Raw genomic sequence first — 20965 nt, 5'->3', positions numbered from 1 at the left:
AATAGATCTTTAAAAAAAAAAAAAAAAAAAAAAAAAAAGCAACCTCAGACTCCATTCCACTGCCTTTCTGTATTAATATAAGCCAATGGGCTGCCCCTAATAACTCAATATACAGTTATAGTAGCTTAAAACCCAAAAGTTCTTGGCTGGTGTGGATTTGAACTTAGAGCTTTAATCTTTTCAAGCTGAGCCCTTGAAATGTGGAATGAGCTGAGTGAACATAAGGTGGAGACAGTGTGACTTCCCACCCCCATCTTCTCTTGATGTATAATATTCCTGGTGTGTATTGTAGTAGCTTGAATAATGCCACCTGGAAAAGCATTTTCAGGCAGGGCATTGTGGTTCACACCTAAAATCCCAGCTCTTAAAAATCAGAGAGGGGAGAATTGCCATGAGTTTAAGGCCAAAATGAACTACATGGTCAGTTTGAGGTCAGCCTGCTCTACAATGAGACCATCTTAGTTTGGGTTACTATTGTTGTGATAAAACACCATGACTAAGAGCAAGTTGGAAAGAAAAGGATTTATTTGGCTTGTGCTTCCACATCGTAGTCCAGAGCTGAAGGAAGTCAGGACAGGAACTCAAACAGGGCAGGAAGCTGGATGCTAGAGCTGATGTAGAGGCCATGTAGAAATGCTTGCTCCCCATGGATTGCTCAGCTTGCTTTCTTATAGAACCCAAGACCACCAGCCTAGAGATGACTCCACCCACAATAGACTGGGTCCTCTTACTAATTTAAAAAAAATACTCTTCAGTCTTGCCTGCAGGTCCATCTTACGGAATTTTTTTCAATTGGGGTCCCTTCCTCTTATATGACTCTAGCTTGTGTCAAGTTGACATAAAATTAGTGAGCACACAGACCTTGTCTCAAAATAAAGTTATATCTGTCCCCACCCCCACCCCAGGACTTTACAATGTAGTCTTATTACAAAACTGTGACAGGCATATAAGATGAAGTCATAAGGGATTAAGGTGGATTCCAAATCCAGTGTCCAGTATCCTTATTAAAAGGTCAGGGGCACATGGAGACATAAGTAAAGTCGTGTGACGGTATAGGAGGAGATGGGAGTGAGATAGCTACAGGGCCGCTGAGTATTGCTCCCAGTACCACAGCTGAGAAGAGGCAAGGAAGAGTCTTCAGAGGACCCACCAAGAGCATAGCCCTGCCAGTACGGTCATTTCAGATCTGAGCCACCAGAAATGTGGCAAACTAAATGTCAGTTGTTTTTAAACGACACAGTTCATGGTCATTTGTTATAGCAGCCCCACAAAATGAAACCATGCAGCAACAAGGCAGAAGCTTAAGCTGGCCCTTGTCGCTGGGGTTTTAAAAAATAGTGATAATAAAATAAGCAGGTCCTCCAACGTGTTCCTCCTTCCTTTAGACTGAAGAAAAATGCTGGAGAAAGATCTACTCACAGGAAGAAGACAGCATCCTCAGCACACAAGCAAGAGACAGACAGCTCTGATAAGTATTTAGTATGGATGACCTCATTTCAGTAGAAGAGCAAAAAGATAATAATGAGAATACTTTTTAAAAAATCCCAAAATATACTACAAATTTTTAAGTTGACATACAACATAAACAGCATCAGTTCAAAACTTTAATAAGTTGTTAATCTTTTTTTTTGTTTGTTTGTTTTTTTTGTTTTTTGAGACAGGGCTTCTCTTTATAGCCCTGGCTGTCCTGGAACTCACTTTGTAGACCAGGCTGGCCTCGAACTCAGAAATCTGCTTGCCTCTGCCTCCCGAGTGCTGGGATTAAAGGCGTGTGCCACCACGCCCGGCAAGTTGTTAATCTTATTGATTAGTTACCTGAAACCGTGCTAATACTTATCTGGCATATTTTGGCTGTATATTCTTTGATAAAAATTTTACATATTAATTATTTTGATATTTTAGCTAAAGATGATAGAAAAAAGTAATCTAGTTTTAAAACAGTTTATTTTTAAAAAATAACATTAAATAAGAACTTAAAAGACAGTTGACTGCAGATGTCACTGCTACAACTTGTTCTGACTTCTATTTCAGAAGATTTTTCTTTGCCTAGGACTAAGCAAGCCCACAGAGAATTCTGGCTCTGTGATACAGCCAAATATAAGAGCACACATACACACACGTACACACACGTACACACATACACACAAACAGATTTGCTACTATACTACAAATTTTTAGTTCATATCTTTCTCCTTGGGTCAAATTAAAGGTCCACATACTAGATTAGTCCCACTAACAGCTTTTCTTGGTGGCCAGACAAGTTTAGAATAGTGTTATTGGCTCGTGTTCATCATGCCCTCCACCTAGACACTCCACTAAGCCCTAAAAGGAGTAACCTCTAGGTCAGGAGGGCCACCCATACACCAAACTCAAAAGTACAGTGTAACTGTGGAGCATTTGAAGCTCTCTCTCTCTCTCTCTCTCTCTCTCTCTCTCTCTCTCTCTCTCTCTCTCTCCAAGCACCAAACAAGACTCTGAGCTTTGAGCAGAACTCAGTCACCGCAGATCGAAGTACCAGGCAGGCATCCACCTTAGCTGCATGGCCTCTACTAAACTAATAAAATCTATAAATTGTTTTGAATTGTCCCTGGGGTTGGCTATGGCCAACCACACAAATACCCAATGGAAATTTTTATAATAGCAACTGGGTCAGCAAACAAGATATCTTCAATAATTACTTTAGCTTTTCTTGTCTCTTGATCACATAAAACCAAGAGAGTCCAGAGTCAGAGTTTCTGCTGACCCAAGGCTCCTGCATGCTTAGTAGTTAGTTGAATGAGTGATTCAATAAAAGAATGATCAATTATCCTCCAAAATACACTCATCACCAACTGTCCCTGTACACCTTGGAGCACAAGACACTTGCAATGAGATTTAACTGGCATCTGATTGTTCAGCCCCACATTGCAGAGGTTTAATTTTATCTATTATTTCCTGGGTCTTTCCACTTGATTTCAACACATTACTGATTATTTTTAGGACTGCCATTAGCACAGACTTCAATTGCTGTCCTGTTTTTCCCCTAGGCAGTGAAGCAGTTGCCATGGAAACAGAATCCAGTGCCTCTCTGTCTGGAGCCTCACATCAATGCAACTTGATGAGAGGAAGGAAGATACTAACATCCTACCTGTATTTTATGTCTCAAGATCTATTATCCAAAAAAAAAAAGATGCAAGCTCTGTCGGGGGAGGCATTTCTGATGGTGCATATGGGTGACACCTGTCCAAGTAGATGTATCAGCGTTCTCCTCTGGAATTAATGCTTTAGCTTAAGATTCAGAAAGATTTCAATGCTTAGGTTAGCTATAGATGCAAAGTCACAAGGTAGAGGATATTGAAAAATTGGAGGAAAGTGAATTTTAACTAGTGTTGCTTAACAACGGAGTCATGGAGGAGAAGCCTTCCTCGGAGAGCCAGGCATTATGATATGGGGATGAGAAGTCTCCCCACAGCTCCACTCTACAAAACACTGGGATATAAATACTCCTTCAGGTTGACTAGCCAAGGAAGAGGGAGTCCTAAGCCACGGATGAGACAGCACCTGTCCATCCTGGGAGACTCTGGAGTGGAGGCCGTGCTCTAATAGGAGCTTCATGCTTTCAGCACCTGAGCAGAAGGCACTGCTGTTAGTGAGCTGTGGGGACAATGGCAGCACCTGCAGGTAAGAATAAATGATGCAGCACTAGATGCTGATTGGTTTATTTGAGACAATGTAGAACTGACTCATAGGAAGGCTTAACAAGGACCAGGCTCTAAACTGAGGCCCATCTTCATGAATGATTCAGTTTGACCTCTTTAGCATATAGGATGAATATATGTATATGATATAGAATATACCTATATAACAGCCATAATGAGAAAAGACCCCTCAAGTCACCAGAGAAGGGGTGCTGAATTCCTGAAACTGGCAAGAAGCAATGAGCTAAAAGATGAGACGAAGCCAGGTCACCATCGGGGCTGGAATGGGGCCAGTAAGCAGACCAGTGAAGCAGAAAGGGCAGCAGTGAGGCGGTAAGGATGGGAGTCAGGGTCCTGGTGAGTGGTTTGTCTTGCAGTATCTTTCTCTTAGTGATATTTTAAAGTGACTAAGCAAAATAACTTCTTTTTAAAATTATGTTTGTTTAGTTTGCAATCATGGTCCTATCAAAGGGGAGGAGGGAAGATGAGGAGAGAGAGAGAATTCCAGACATTGTGAATCACATGCATAACCTCAGCACTTTGGAGGCTAACAACTGCTGTGATTTTTAAAGTCAGCCTAGGCTAAACAGTGGGTTCTAGGACAGCTAGACTGTCTCAAAATGCTACCCATCACCACCTCACTCCATCCCCACCAAATCTCTCTCCTGTATCCTAACCGTATCTATCCAGCCTCAAGACTCTCCAATAGCACAAGCCTAGGAGAAAGTCAGGTCAATACTATGAATGCAATCATCTCCACATACCACCAAGTTTGGAAATGTCATTTCTGTCAAAATATGCCCAGGCTTCCTAACACTGAATACTGCTATGACAAAGTCAGACTATAGAGCCCATTTTTTGGACTCACTAGTATTCAAAGTTATCAGTCTTACCTGTAGAGCCCTTGATGGAGTTGTGTTTCCCATTTTCTTCATCCTGGGCTCATTTCCAAGTGACTGGGAGTTCATGTTGTACTTTTTGTAATTCAGACAGAATCTCTAAACTGCTCTCCCTCTCCCTGGCTCCTAGTTATCTACACTGCCTATGCCATCTTTGCCCAGCTCCATGGCCTTCCCCAGGCCTAGCCTTGCTTTCTCCTCCATTCTTGTTTTGACAAACCTGTTCCTTGCCCAAGAAGAACCATGCTTGCATGCCTAATGGGGATCATCATTAAAAAAAAAAAGCATTGGAGTATGGCTTTCGGTGGCAGGGATATGAAGACCATGAGTTAAAGGCCACCTGGAACTACCTAAGAAGACTCTAACTCAAAAAAAAAATATATTAAAATCAAATAAAAGCAGACTGTAAAGGAGTCGATAATGAAAGCTAGAAAACAACTTTGTGCCAAGAAAATAATTCAGACTCACATAAGAGCTTGTCCCAGGGAGGTCATCATAAAATTGATAAAGCTAAGACACATGGTGACTGACATAGCTTAAAAGTCAAGGTAGGAGGAGATGAGGTCAAGGGTAGAGAGTGTAGTCTGAACAATGACTCCAACGTGCACAGGGTATTTCAAAAAACTAGTATTGTGCCAAGCTCGATTCCAAAACACAAGTCCCTCCCTCCCCCAGTAGCATGGCACGCCAAGTCCACAGATGAGGAACTGAACGCACAGTTCCTGTTAACGACGTGGGCACCGTTCCTTGCTGTGGTCATTAACTAGGAGGGCACTTACACAGAAGTGGGAGGTTTAGGAGCAGTGTTCGGAGCTTAGCTTTAGACATTTTAAAGTCTGGAGGCTAGTCATTACCCACCATGCCAGGCCCATCCCTCCTGCTAGCCAGTATCTGTCCAGAGAGATGCCATGCAGGGCTTTTACCAATCTGGCACTTGGGCCTCTGTAAATTAGTTCTCCACCAGAGCTAGGATCCAAAGGAAAAATGGCCGTTTGCCAAGTCTATTCTGATTTCTGTAGTGTAAATATCTATACTATTTCCCATTTCAAAGCACTGATTGATTTTGTTCAATGAGGGGATTGCTGCGTGTTCTCCATCCATGCTGGGCTGTACCACTCACTGACTCGGGCATTTAGAATAACTTAAAAGTCCCAGCAAATATCCAGCTATGAAAATTCAAGGCTGCCAAGTGGGAAGGAGAATTTATGGTTGTTGCTGTGCCCAAAGTAGTTATGAAAATAATTTAGACTTGGACTGGAGATTGCATTATAGATTATAAAGAATAAACAGATTAAATTCAAGGATGTGGACCAACAGGGGCTGGGGTAGCAGCTGATTCTCAGCTCTGACAGAGGGTGGAGGTGCAGACAACTGTGGCATAAATCTCAAGATTTCAAAGACAGACTAATCCATCAGAAGAAGCCCCGGAAGAAGGTGGAAGAAGAAATGCAGGCATGATCAAAAGAGGTGTCAGAGGTCTCCAGTGGGAGGCAGCATTCATGTCCTTGTGTACTGCATTTTTTTTTCAAGTAAATCCTCTAAGCCACCAGCTGCAGGACTCTAGTGGGCAATTAAAATAACTCTCTCAAACAAAAAAGTCCAGTGGCCAGATGTGGAATATCCCATCTTCCAGATGATCAGGAGGGTTCTGGACATACAAAAAACCAAAAAGCAAGAAACAAACAAAAACAATAACAAAAGCAAGCTATTGCCATTGTTCTTAGTGGCCCACAAGAACTTGGTGGTAAGTCTATTGCTGGAGACTTCACACAATTTCATCACAGCTTGTGGTGAAACACGTTGGTACTGACCTGGAGGCTTCTGATTGACTAGAGTTTTCAGTACTGAAAGGTGCAATGCAGGCTGCTGAGGGAGAAAAGTCACCAACAATCTTGCACTGCTGTGAACCCTGAGAGCTACAGTAACAACCAGCCTGGCAAGAGATGCTTACTGGAGTGATAGTGCCATGAATAGTATTGGGATAGCCAGACACTTTCTGATCAGACTAAGGCCTAGCCCAGAGGAATGAATGAAAATCTCTACTGCAAAACTTGCCAAAAACCTATCACTGGGAAGGTTATAGAGAGAACCTATTACTATTATTCTGCTAAATAGGCAGAGAATCAGACGATCTTATAAATCCTTAGCCTCGTGCCCTTAGATTAAAACATCTCTCAGCCTCATCAGAGAGTTTCTTTCTGCAATGGGCATCAATTAACAGAGAGACTCACAACTAGAGAAAGTGCAAAGAGGAAGTGCCTGTAGAGTAGTCAACCCTAAATAAGACATCTGTGTCACATTCTGCCCTGACCCTGACAAGGGTTAGGAGCATTATAAAATAGAGTAGATATATATTTAGAGCCAGAGGTGAGAGGGAGGACTGCTGTGACATAAGGAGTTCTTCACACAACAGGAAAGTTGCACTCATGAACAGACAGGTCTACATGCACTAGACCTGCATACAATCAAGCCTGCCAGTATTTCCTCTTAGAGCCCACCCACTACTATAGTATATATTGGCAATCAGAGGTCTCTCATGATCCATTGGATATTCTAATCCCATGCACACTGGGCAGCACTAATTGGACGCAATGTCTCAAGAAAAAGAGGAGAAAGAAGAGAAGGAAGATGACACGAGGTTGCAAGGGGAATAAGGGGAGGTGTTCCCGGGGAGTTAAGGATGGGAAGGTAAGAGGTGGATTTGATCAAAATACATTGTATATGTATGTGAAATTCTTGAGGAATATCTTTTTAAACTCTTTTTCAGTATCGTATGTCTGAATGGGTACAGAAAACAGGAGCTCTTTAAACCTACACCTGTGGTATATGTATCACTCACAAATATCACTCACAAATATCAAAGGGAAACAAGAGATCAAGGTATCTTAAGAATATGTAATGTGCATTTCTACTTAAGAATAAGTAGAGCTGAATATCTGGATGGCAATGGATGAAAGGGACATACAATGATGACATGGCCCTAGAGAAAGGGTCCATAGGTGAGAACTGATGCAGAGACCTGAGAGTTCAAAGGCAAGCTAGGCATGACAGGCAAAGCATTCAGAGTCCCACACCACCACTGAGAAGACTGACATCATCCTAAAGTGCATATCATGACATCTTAGGTACTAGAACCTTGACAACCAGACTCACAGACACATGCAATAGAAAGCTGGATTCAGGTGGGTTAAGCTACCTCTGGTGAAGGGCATCCACTACCCCAGCAGCCTGGAACCTCAGCATGTTTATGAGGTACTTCATAGGAAGAAAGGTTAGTTGTTGGAGGTCTTTGTACTCTAGGAGTCCAAGATGTAAACATCAGGAAGAAGACACAGTTGCTAGTCTTTGCACACACTGGGCAGTCAAACTCCTACTCCAACATCGAGGAAAGTTTAGCATCCCTCTTGATGGAAAATGGCTGAAGGGTCCTCACCACTGAGCCTGAATACCATGGTGGGTAGAGGTAACAGACTCCTGCAAATTGTTCACTGATCTTCCTCTATATATACACCAATATGCGCGTGCACATGCGTGTGCACACACACACAATATAAACAAATCAAAAACGAATTCAGAACACATATAAGCACCAGATAATAAAGGCATAACCAAGCATGTAACAATAGAGATGTGACAGTGACATTGGTAACAGTGATAAATCAAAGACAGAAAGGGGAAAAGGCCAAAATGAGAATAATCCTCACATTTAAGGGTGTGGGGAGGAAGGGAGAAATTGAAGAAGATTCCTCTATTTCTAACTAGAGAGCTCCAGTCAACAGTGCCACTTAGGGAGACAAGACTCTAGGAAGGAAATGCTTGGGGGAAAATGTGTGTTCATCACATTTGATCAACAACTCTTGATTAGAAATGGGAGAAAACAACTGACTTAGGCAGAAAATTAGTTACTGCTGCTCAGAATCCAGGAAAGAATTTTACCAACAACAAAAAAAGAAAATGATGTAGCACACTATGGTAGGAATAGTGGGTCTTCTCAGATTGTTATGCTCCCTCTATGATAATAGTATCTCCCTACTTCCCGTTTGGGTACAGCTATGTATGACCTACTCAACACCAAAGAAGGAATCTATGATGAGTCTGGACAGAATAGCCCATACTTTTGGCCAAAGTAGTTGGCTTGAAAGTGGTCATGTGACCTAACCTACACAATCAGAAGTCTTTACTCACTTTCTCTATTAGCAGAGACTTCTCTCTGGTGGCTTTGACTTTGGGAAGGAGAAAAGACTAGAGCAGCTTGCTGCCATCATCCACATCACCCTAGACAAAACCTAGCCCTATAAAGGCTGATTGAAACTAATTCAAAAGTTGTATCAAGAGGAAGAGGTAGAGACTTGAGGGATGGCTCAGTGGTTACCAGCACTAGCTGCTCTTCCAGAGGACACAGGTTCAGTTCCCAACACCCACATGGAGACTTAAAATCACCTGTTCCACAGGATCTAATGTCTTCTTCTGGCTTCAGTGGGCACCAGTAATGCACATGATACACACGCGTATATCCAGGCAGAACAGTCATACAATTAGCAATAAAATAAGTAAATAGAAAAATAGAAAAGGGAACTGGATTGAAAGAGACGCTAGTTCTGAAGTGTCAGGCACCAAAAAAGGACTGATGAAGGCAACCATTTCTCTGATCATGTTAGGTACTTAGATTTTATTGCCAGGCACATAGGAAAGTAAGTTTGCTTCCCTCGTAGAGTAGTCATCAGTGGGTCTCCGAAACATAAAGTACAAAATTCTGAACTAATGCTTGCTGAATGCTAGCCCAAGGACAAACGAGACTCAGAGACTGGGTTGTCACTGGCTGCTCCGCTGTTTCTTTGCAACTCTTGGCTCTGGATTCAGACTTCCCTTCCACTGCAGATACCTCTGTAGTCTCACTTCTCACCTTGTTATCTTTATTCTCTTCAGTCTATCGAAAGGTTGCAATTGTCCCACTTTGCACCACAAAATAAATTGATCACTTTAATTATATTTTTAATTGGCTCAGCTCACACCAAGTTGATACCCTCAAACTAACCCCATGGGACCAGAGTCATGGGCTCCTGTAAGAAGTGACAATACTCAATTACACACTAAGAATATGAAGCAGGGTGGGGCTAAGAATTATTCACATCCTGTTCCTAGAAGATGTGTGAACACAGCCAGACATGTCACAGAAGGAAAGATGGCATATTTAAGGTTACTGAACTTGAGGTCATGTGGAGTCAAAAGAAATCAAGGAAATGTGTCGCATTGAAATTATTGCTCAAATCCGTAAAAGACAATGTATTCGTTTGGTTTTGATAAAACAAGTTGTCTTGACTTGTCTTAGTTAGGGTTACTATTGCTGCAATGAAACACCACGATCAAAGGGAGCGTGGGGAGGAAAGGGTATTATTTAGCTTACACTTCCTCGCCACTTTTCATCCTAGAAGGGAGCCAGGAAGGAATCTCAAACAGGACAGAAACCGAGTAGCAGGAACTGGTGTGGAGATCAAGAAGGAATGCTGCTTACTGGCTTGCTCCTCCTGGCTTGCTCCAGCCACTTTCTCACAGAACCCAGAACCATCAGCCTAGGGATGGCGCCACACACAATGACCTGGGCTTTCCCCTATTAAATATTAGTTAAGAAAATGCCCTACAAACTTGCAAACAACCCAATCCTATGACGGCATTTTCCTAACTGGGGTTCCCTCTCAGATGACTTTGCTTACGTCAAGATGACATAAAACTCTGCAGCACAGCCATAAATTTCAAAGTCCCTCTATAATTGTATTCCTAGATTGCCTACATCTATATTTGTTAAATAACAACAGCCCTTTAAATGGTCATGTGTTGTGACAGAATAGACAGTGTGAATTACGGAAAAAGGATTGAACTCGCAAATGGAAATTTAGTTTTCTTCAAGAGAGGCTTACTCAGGGAAACTAATCAAGGGCAAACTGCATGCCCAGCAGGTGATAGCCAACAGGAAACAGGATCTGGGGGAGGGGGAGGGTTCCTCGTCATTCTGCCATGTCGGGGTTCTTCTTTTTAAATTATTATATATATATATTTTATTTATATATTTTCTTCCCTCTTTTACCCTCCAGGTCCTTTGCATCTGTAGCATGGCTTCCGCTTTAGTGTGTTTATGGGAGTCCTGAGTGCGCGAATGAATGAGCCCCCATTTTTTTTCACTTCTCTTGGGCTCGTTTCCTTCTGTTTGTTTTGTCGACATCTGATGTGTTTCTTTCATCTCTTTTTTTTTTTTTTTTTNTCGAGACAGGGTTTNTCTGTGTAGCCCTGGCTGTCCTGGCACTCACTTTGTAGACCAGGCTGGCCTCAAACTCAGAAATCCACCTGCCTCTGCCTCCCGAGTGCTGGGATTAAAGGCGTGCGCCACCACGCCCGGCTGTTTCTTTCATCTCTTATCTTATTATTACCCCTTAAAAGTCTGTTTGTTTCCTAATGAGAGGCAGAAGGTCTGGATCTGGGTGAGAAGGAAAGCAGGGAGCAGCTGAGAGGAGCAGAAGGAGGAAAATACCATAATCTGGACATATAATGTGAGGAGAAAAAAATCTATTTCCAATAAAAGAAATAAAATTTAAATGGTTGAGAACAAGTATGGTGGCACAAATCGTTAATCTCAGCACTCTGGAGGCAAAAGCAGATAGAGCTCTGTGAGATGTGGCCAACCTCGTCTACATATGGAGATCTAGGCCAACCAGGGACACATAGTGAAAGCCTGTCTCAAAAAGAAAAGATGGAAGGGAGGGACAGAGAGAGGGATGGGGGAAGGAAGGAGGAAAAGCTGGGGGAGGAAGGGAGGAAGGGATGGGTGAGGGAGGGAAGAAAAATGGATGAGAATTATGGGGGCAGAACCTTAAAAGCAAACATCCCTGATCAACATTCTTCATGTTGGACAAGACATGAATATTTTGGAAATTATAGAAGATTGTATACAAGGTAGGTTTGGGTAAATCTGAGTAAGCTATTAGAACTATTGGGCAAGGTTTCAGAAAAGCAACCTGGACACTTTAAGATAAGAGATCCGGAACAATAGGCAAAAACACCTGAGTAGATTAATAAAGGAGCTCGCAGGGCACTGAAGGAAAACGCAGAGAATGTGGTGTCCTTTAGCTGTGTGAATAGAAAGCTGCAAAGAAAGGGAGAGATCAATGGTAGCACATGCCACTGAAGGGGCACAGAGAATTTCTTATTGGCTCTGAAAACAGCTGCCAAGGGTGGTTAGACAGCTTCCGTGCGGTGACAAGTGCAGAGGACACGTCCTGAGACTTGGCTATTGAGCCTTGAATGCCACCAGAACAGAATAGGCTTTAAATCCAAGAATATGCTTTGTCTCCTTGCCCATGGGTGTGGAGAAAGAACTCTAGGCACGGGGACCATGTTTTGTTTTCACATTGGGTTTGTCATCTGGGTAAATTTTTGGTTTTAACTAATGAGTGCAGTCGGTTGTTTCTCAAGCGTATCTGCTCTTTCTCTTATAGCTGTTTGGCAACTCTAAAACAGTTTCTTGCCGGGACCCTAGTTTGTGAGATGGAGTAGCACCTAGGTGAAATCCGAACAAGAGAAATCAATGTGTTCAGCATGAAATGGGAAATTTACTGGAGAAACAAAAGGATTGTGGGAACAAAGCCAAACTGAGACTCGGAATTTAGAAATTAAACTCCACAGGGCACAGTTGGCCGGCAGTGGTAAGCAACAGCGCTTTTGAATGCACACTTAAAGACATGAGCACCTCATCAAACCCTTCCTTCACTACGTGTTTTATGTCAAGGGAAGGGGCCAAATGAGGCGCATAATCTCACATCACCTTGGGAAATGTGTTAATCAATAACACAGTCACCAGATTCAGAAAGACTTTGGCTTAGGAACTAGCACTAACAACATACAGACTGAATACGTTTACTTAGAACTTTATATATGTATGTGTGTGTATACACACACATCTATACAAACGAGTGCACTAACACTGAAGAAAAGCCATGAATTTGAAGGAGAGTGGAAAGGGTGTTGATAGGACTTAGAGGAATGAACTGGAAGACAGAAATGTAACTACACTATAAACTCAAAAATTTTGAAAAGATACCTCAAAGAAGAAGAAAAGGAGAAAGAGAAAGAAAATATTAAGAAAACAAGGTGCTGGGTGGTGGTGGCACACGCCTTTAATCTCAGCACTTAAGAGGCAGAGGCAGGCAGATCTCTCTGAGTTTGAGGCCAGCCTCGTCCACAGAGTGACTTCCAGGATAGCCAAGGCTACACGGAGAAACCCTGTCTCAAAAGAAAGAAAGAAAGAGAGAGAGAGAGAGAGAGAGAGAGAGAGGAAGAAGAAAAGAAAAAGAAAAAACAACAACAAAGAAACAAGGTATATTTTATTGAGTATAATTAAGGCTTAATAAATGTTGATTATTGTGGAACTCTGGATCAAGCTGTATATTTTTAAATTTAAAAAAAGTATACTTAGAGTAAATTACTCCTTGAGCTGAGGACCCTCATCCATAGGATTAATGTATGTAATTGACAAAGTGGTTCTAAGAACAGGTAAGATAATGAACGCAGAGAAGAATCCTCGTGCCTTTGTGCCTCGCTTGCACAAAGAAGAGGCTCAGTCTTTTTATTTTTATTTATTTATTTTTTTAACAACATGATATTTGTATTGATTCTTTGGGGGATTTCACATCTTACAGTCCTCTCACATTTGCTTCCCAGTTCTTCCCTGTCCTCTCCCCCACCCTGCTTACTCCTCCCTCCCCCCCCCACACACACACACATACAAAGAAAAAGTCCCATTTATCTGATCTAGATACTCACTGCGCAGTGTCAAGCTCTCGGTGGCCTACCCCTTAAATGGAGCGGAGACCTTTCTCCAGCGTAGCTGCCGGAAGTCATCTACTGTGCAGGGCGACACCGTAGCATCCTATCACAATTTTAAGTTTTCTCCAATGGCTTCCTCTCTAGACTGTTACGATTTTGGGGGGAGACATTTGGGTGGAGATAGGGGTTGTCGCCTATATCTTCCACGTCCCTCTTTCTCAGATGTGCATCTGTGGACATTGATATCACTGTGAACGAAGCTTCTTTGCTCTTTATGGACCACGGACCACAGGAAGGAGGATTATGGCTTTTACATGGTTATAGCGTCAGCACACACCACAAACAGGGCTTCATGTTACAGTAGGGCCATAGACCCAGATGCAGCTGGGATCATAGACATCAGCATGGCTTTCACCTTCGGCACAGACCACTGACATCCGAGTGGCAATTAGTAGTAGCATGGGTCACAGACAACACAAACACAGCAGCAAAGAATCACAGACCCAGATTTGGCCTTTCGCGGCAGCCATAACCCAGGTAGCAGTGCAGGTCACCCACAGAGATGTGGCCCCTAGTGACAGCATTGTGGACATCAACGTGGCTTCAGGCTGCAACGCAGACCACAGACATCCATACGGTTTTCTGTGATAGCTCAAGCCACAGCCATCAACACAGACCTGGCTGTTTTAAGGATATGGAACCAAACTTGGCCCTCAGTAGTATCTCGGACCTGGTCATCACTGCGGTCTCAAGTAGCAATGTAGGCCAATCACATCATTATGTTCCCCAGGGGACCAGGGACATGAACATGGACTCAAGCTATGACACGGGCCATGAACACATGTCGTCATTTGACAACATAGTTCTCAGACATCAATACGGACCTCGGCCATGTCAGGGCCAGTGACCAGCCACAGCCCTCATCTGCATCACAGAACACAGTAATCCTTTCATGAGCTCTAATCGAGAAAGTGAATGGTCCCTCATCTCCTGCCTCTGCCACTGCCAAAATCTAGGGTGATGCTCGGCAGGGCAGCTTGTTCCGGCATTGAGTCTTCCTCTCCTTAAGCTCTAGACTGGTACACACCATCCTGCCGACCCCATTGGGCAATGACATGATCCACTATCAATCTCAGCTCTCTCTCTCTCTCTCTCTCTCTCTCTCTCTCTCTCTCTCTCTCTCTCTCTCTCTCTCTCTCTCTCTCTCTCTCACCGGTCACAGCGGTCATGTCACCAGTTCAGTCTTTCCACAAGCACCTCCTCCAACACTCTGCGTCCCTGTCACCCATGTGAGCCGCTAATGCAAGCAGGTGGCAACTGTACCCCTCCCCCGGAGGCCCGTTCAGTCACCATTGATCACTGGTCAGTACAATCACCGCTTTGTCCTAGGCTGTTCCGTTGGTCCCTTTCCTCTTTCTCTCTGTGTGGATTCCTCTGATTTCCCACTTCAAGGATGCGCCCTCTCACATCCTTGTTGTGTTTTCCCCTCTGCCCTTCCCCTATCGTAGATACACAATGCTTACCTGTAAAGCCACTGATTCTGGGAGACATTGCTGATGCTAAGCAGGAGCTGGCCAATAAACAAGGCAGGAGAGACCACGTGAGGTCACTGGGGGATTCTGAAGTAACTTCTGCCATGTGAGGTCCCGTCTTAGATTAAAGTCAAGGGTTTTTAATTTTTGAACGTGAGCAGTTGATCAACTTCTGATTTCTAGATCGGTATTTAGCTGAATAGGCAGTTCTCATCTTAGAAGATCAGAGTTCTTTATTCACATTTCGGGCAGGTTTTATTCCTGGCAAAAGAGCTGTGGGCTGAGCTTAAGAACGATTTGGTCTTCATGAGACTACAACTTAGAGAGTGTTTTATTTTTCTGTTTTCTCACCTTTTCCCCAGTCAGTTAGCTTTATTTATGTCCTTTTTTTCCCCCTTGTGTGGCTCTTAGTATTGTTTGTTTGTTTGTTTTGTTTTGGTAAGTTTTAAGAAATGCTTACCAAAGAGGAGACACAGAAGCCAAGAGCAATGTTTCTAAGACTAAACCAACTGCTTCAGGGAAACACTGTCCTGGCTCTAACCTGTCCTCATGGCCTGCTCCTGTCAGGCATTGCAGCTATGAACACATGGAAAGAGCGCGCCCCCTCGTGGAAGATCCCTATTACAGCAACAGTAGATCTCTAGACCTGCCTGGCCTGCAGTTGATAACCAGATCAAGTTAGAACTAGGAAAGAGGTCAACTTGCCACTTCGGAACTCCCTTTGACAATCAACAAGCCTAACTGTGAACCTTAGAGGTGATGTGAGAATTTCTCAACATGCTGCAAGAGGCATTCTAGTTGGGGTGCTAATATCAAAATAAAACTATTCCAGTAATAATGAAATGTCTGACTCTTGTGCAGAAGAGTAAAATCCCTGCGGAGTGAAGCAGCCTTCATTAGCCTTCCACCTGGAAGCTTCAGATGTAGCTATGGTATGTGAACACATTTGACACCTTAGTTTCCAAGGAAACCGGATCATAGGTCCATTTTATTGTCTAGAAATGACGCTGACTCTTGCACTCCTCCTATCCACTAAAATGCTTCACTTGATTGCACCTAAGCCCTACTGCCACAGAATCCTCCCTCATTTCTAGAGAGACACCCTACAGACCCTCTGACATCTGACATGTCTCCCTTCCTGCCCTCCCCCACACCACAATGAGTCAGTTAGCCTAAGTCATTCAGTAGTTTTGTCCTTGGTTAGTCTTGGGTTGATTGGGCAAGGACAAGACTTGGTTTGCTGTGTGTGTGTGTGTGTGTGTGTGTGTGTGTGTGTCTGTATGTGTGTGTGTGTGTCTGTGTGTGTGTGTCTGTGTGTGTGTGTCTGTATGTGTGTGTGTGTCTGTGTCTGTGTCTGTATGTGTGTGTGTGTCTGTATGTGTCTGTGTGTGTGTGTAGTGTGCACATATGTGTGTGTGCACGTTTGCAGGTGGGTATGTATTGCAGATTTGCATGTGCTTGTGTGCATGTGCTTAGGGAAGCCCAAAGTTGATGCTGCCTGTTGTTCTAGATCACTCTTCACTCCGAACTTTAGCTAGTCTGTCTAGCTGATGTGCCCAGGGATCCGGTCCTCACCTCCCCAGAGCAGCAGCCACTACAGCAGACTTCTATATGAACTTTAAGGACCTGAGCTCTGGCTCTCACACGTGCACAGCCAGTTCTTATTCCATGAGCCATCACTTCAGCCTGCTCTGTTTCTAGTTGCTTCTTTTGAGCACACTTAATTATCGTCAAATTGTTCTTTTTCAAATGCAGAAATACCAATCTAACTGAAAACCAAAGAATGATCTAGAAGCTTCCATGCCATCGGTATAAAAAGACCCTAAAGCAAAAACAAAGTGTTTATCATAATATATATATATAATATATATATATTATATATATATTCACTTTACAAAAAATCAGAATGTGTCTTTTATGATAGAACATTGGTCCAAGGGATGATGGTTCGATGATATTCTCTCCTTTAAGATGTAAAGGAGCATGATTATTGACAACAAGCACTAATCACCGACAGGATACTGAGACACTTTAAATACTTGTAAAACTCCATCACTCCCGTAATGGTCCTGAGTCACGACCTATGACTGTGTTTCCACCTCACCGAGTAGCAGGAAAGGCCCGGAGAACACATGCATGAGCTCTTCCACGCATCTTCCTGCCGGCCTGTCACACACCAGGGTGTTGTGTCACCAGGGCATCTGGATCGCTGATAAGCCTCTTTCCTGGTCTTTCACGCTTGGTTACTTCCATATGTCCTGGTCCCTTAAGCCCTTCTTCTTTTCTCCTGGGTATCAGCCTGCAAAGAGCCCTCGGCAATGCTGGCCTCTAGGTGCCCATGCTGTCTTGTGTCTCCTCCCACTGAATCAGGGACATGGTGATAAACAAGGAAGCACTGATAGAGTGTGACCTCAGAGGCTAGCTCACAAAGGACAATGGACACGCTCTATTCCCTAAGCCTGTCACCCTGTGCAAAGCCAGCACGGTGGCAGAATACTCCAGCAGCCCACGTGAAGAGGAACTGAGCTCTCAAGACAGCAACTAGAGCAGCCCATAGTAATGTGGGTAAGACACTCTCGCCTGGCCCAGTCACACCTCAGGTGCTGAGAAGCCAGCCTCCATTCCCATGGAGGTCTAGACTCCCAAAGGCTGTGGGAGATAACAAAGCTTTTTATATATTTTTTTAATGTTATACATTTGAGATGTCTGTAAAAGAGAACTTTCATATGTCCTGTGATTGGAATACTCAAGGTATGCCATTTCCCTCAGAAGACTAGACAACGCCTTCTCAGTGGTCCAGCCAGCCAGCCTCTCACCTGCTCCACTTTAGGCCTCTCTAGAATTGTTCTCTGCCACTCTTTTCTCCTCCAGACTAACTCAGCATCAGCTGCAGCCCCACCCTGACATTCCTCCGAGGCCTCAGAAGGCCTCTTGATGGGACACGCCTCCCCTATCTCTTTTTTCCTCTTATCTCTGTTTGCCATTGAGAAGGCTAGGCTGATTCCGTGACAGGCTTCAAATTGGCCGTTAAGTTTAGGCAGTTAGGCCTAAATCTCTGTCTCCAAGAACTGGACAATTCCAAGCAAATCCATGCCTCAGACACTACCCTGTCACCTGGCCTGAGGCAGGGACAATGGGTCAGCAGCATTTTCCAGACTTCCTCAGCTACTTCCTTGGTGACATTTTTCAGACCTCCCCAGCAAGTTTCCAGCCTCCACACCCAGGTAATGGAATGTCCGTAGAGATGGGTCCAACAGATTAACATGTAAGTCACCTACCCCAGAATTCCCTAATGTGCTTTATATTAGGCCTGCAAGCTCCCTTGGGTGTGTCTCCATCTTGGTAATAGAGACCCCAGCATGCTAGACTTTTGCAGAATAAAACACTCTTTCTGTTTACACACTTCGAGTCCGGGGTATCATTCTTCGGAGAATCATGGACCCTTACAACATACCATAGATATCATTCATTACCTGATTCCTCTCATTTGGTTGTAAGTTAAATTGGTACAGAGGATTTTTTTTGTTTTTTGTTTTTTATTTTGTTGTTGTTGTTGTTTTTATCTATTCCCAGTGTCATGAAGAGTGTCTGGTTCATAGCAGGTACTTCACAGGAATTTCTCAAATGAATAGCATGAATATTTAGACCCTAAGAGCCCCCAGCTAAGCATAGTGGCACAGCTTATGATCTTACCACTCAGAAGGCAGAGGCAGGAGGAACATGAATCTAGGACCAGCCTAAGACAGTGAAACACGGACTTAGAAAAAAGTAAGGGCTAGAATGAGAAGTAGCTGGGTCAGAATATTTACCTACCGTGCCCAAGGCTCTGGATTCTATCTCTAAAATAACGCACACTCGTCTCAGGGCTGCCTGGCAGTTCCAGGTCCAGAGACTCCAGTCACCAGCCAGGTTTATGAGTCTGCTTCTCATCTGGTCTTTGTGGGTGCCTTACTGACATGCAAGTCTCTCTCTCTCTCTCTCCTTCTCTCTTACACACACATACACACACACACACACACACACACACACACACACACACACACGCCAACTTAAATGAAAAAAGTTTAGAAGCAAATATAAATAAGTAGGTAGTTAACATTTCCTTAAGCTGAAAATATGTGATTAAAGTGTATTTGGTTTAGTTTTAGAATTATTAACTTTATGAAGAGTAGAGCTTTAACTCTCTTGAAAAGTTAGTAACGGTAATAGTTGTATTCTTTATTGGAGAACCTGTTCATCTTGAGATTCTCCAGAAAAAAACAAATCCGATATTTTGGGCCAAATTTGAAACAAGCTTTATTAAAGAGTCAGTGCTGACCAATCAATGGGCTTTGGTCAGGACCGTCCCGGGAATTCCCTCCTTAGAATGGCCTCCAGCCACAATCCGCAGGGGCTTATAAGGGCAAACCTACAGGTCCCTGTGCTTTCCCATGATGCTTTGTAATTTCCCAAGAACTACAATTCCCAGCATTCCAGGAAGTTACCCTCGGTGGGCAGGTGGGACCTTATAGGTTAATTTGGGGCATACTGACCTTTATTGTTAAACATTTTGTGTGGAAATTACCCCCTACAAAGGGCAGAAACATTTACTTCAACTTCAACCCAGCACCATCAATTTTCAATAATTTCCTAATCCCAAATTGCTTTTGAAATGTTAATAGCCGGGCGTGTTGGCGCACGCCTTTAATCCCAGCACTCGAGAGGCAGAGGCAGGCGGATTTCTGAGACTTTGTAGGCCAGCCTGGTCTACAAAGTGAGTTCCAGGACAGCCAGGGCTACACAGAGAAACCCTGTCTCGAGAAAAAAAAAGAAAGAAAAAGAAAATGTTAATAAATTTAAGCTCTTCTTGAAAAGAATACATTGAAGATGATAGAATTGATTGTTGTTTTTTTATTAGTGGCTTTAAATAACCCTGCTCCCAACACATCAATAAGGTGACAAGGTCAGTTCAAAGTGAGGGAGAGAAGGCCTCAGTGGTGGTGGTAGGGAGCATCTCATCCCCTGCCTTCAAGGCAGATGCTGAAGAGCCAGGTCCTGGGGAAGTAGGTGGTGGCAGAGCCACATGCAGAGACCCTGCAGGTCTTGTCTCCCGCTTTAGTTTTCCTGCCCAAGGTACTGATATGGAACAAATCAAGGAACACTCAGAAAACCCACACATGACCAACACTGACCCATCAAGGAAGGAGTGCACATCTCTGCATACTTCCTTCACTTCGGAGCATTTGGCCACCTCCTAAGGCAGGTGTCTCAATCCGTCCATGTATCAAGGTGTCACCTGTCTCAGAACCTTCAGACCAACAACAAGGGTCAGATTGTAGCTCAAATACAATGTAGGGAAATGCTATATATTCTTCAGGAACAAATATTGCACTTGAGTGAAAGATCCAACATCAGCAATCAGCAATGTGTTGGCATCAGCAATCATGTGACATGTGGGAGAATGACACCCCATCCCAGTGTAAAGGAAAAAAAAGTGAAGCCTTATAGAGAAGATCTGTTGATTTCTCAGACAGCCATGGAAATATTAAACAGTCGTCATATTATCAGGTGCTCTGGGCTGGTCACATTGTAGGACTGCAGGTGACTTTGGTTTCAGAGACAGTAAACTGTACCTCTGGAATCCTGACAGCAATTTCAGCCTAGAAATCATTCACTCAGGCTGGACAGTGGTGACGGTGTCACCTTTGATCCTAGCACTCAGGAGACAGAGATAGGCAGATCTCTGTGAGTTGGAGAGCAGCCAGGTCTAGAGAGGGAGTTCCAGGATAGCCAGAGTTCTGTCTCCAAAAGCAATCAAGCAACAACAAAAAAGAAGAGAGGAGGGGGAGAAGAAAAAGAAAAAGGAAGAAAAGAGAAAAAGGGAGGAAAGAAGGAACGGAGGGAGGGAGGGAGGAAGGGAGGGAGGGAGAAAGGAGGAAGGGAGGGGGAGGAAGGGAGGAAGTAAGAAGGGAGGGAAGGAAGGAGGGAGGGAGGGAGGGAAGGAAGGAAAGAAGGAAGGAAGGAAGGAAGGAAGGAAGGAAGGAAGGAAGGAAGGAAGGAAGGA

General features: G+C 43.6%; 1 protein-coding gene and 1 long non-coding RNA gene across 2 annotated transcripts in view; one reads left to right on the top strand and one right to left on the bottom strand.

Annotated features, from left to right (window-relative positions):
• Positions 1-17264, bottom strand: part of LOC115029027 — a 23324-nt gene extending 6060 nt beyond the window's left edge. Inside the window, exons 1-2 of the long non-coding RNA XR_002377572.1 lie at positions 16945-17264; positions 14914-15040 (exon numbers count right to left, since the gene is read on the bottom strand). This is a non-coding gene — a long non-coding RNA (uncharacterized LOC115029027). The remainder of the gene's footprint in view (positions 1-14913; positions 15041-16944) is intronic.
• Positions 17265-17426: 162 nt separating this feature from the next.
• The window catches only part of Tmem144 (transmembrane protein 144), a 40598-nt gene continuing 37059 nt past the window's right edge, over positions 17427-20965 (top strand). Inside the window, exon 1 of the mRNA XM_021157853.1 lies at positions 17427-17487. The gene's annotated coding sequence lies outside the window, so the exon portion shown is untranslated. The remainder of the gene's footprint in view (positions 17488-20965) is intronic.

This window comes from Mus caroli, chromosome 3 (assembly GCF_900094665.2).
Source record: "Mus caroli chromosome 3, CAROLI_EIJ_v1.1, whole genome shotgun sequence".
NCBI classification, from domain to species: domain Eukaryota; kingdom Metazoa; phylum Chordata; class Mammalia; order Rodentia; family Muridae; genus Mus; species Mus caroli.
The sequence above is the reverse complement of the archived record's forward strand: the minus strand, read 5'-3'. Positions and strand labels throughout refer to the sequence as shown.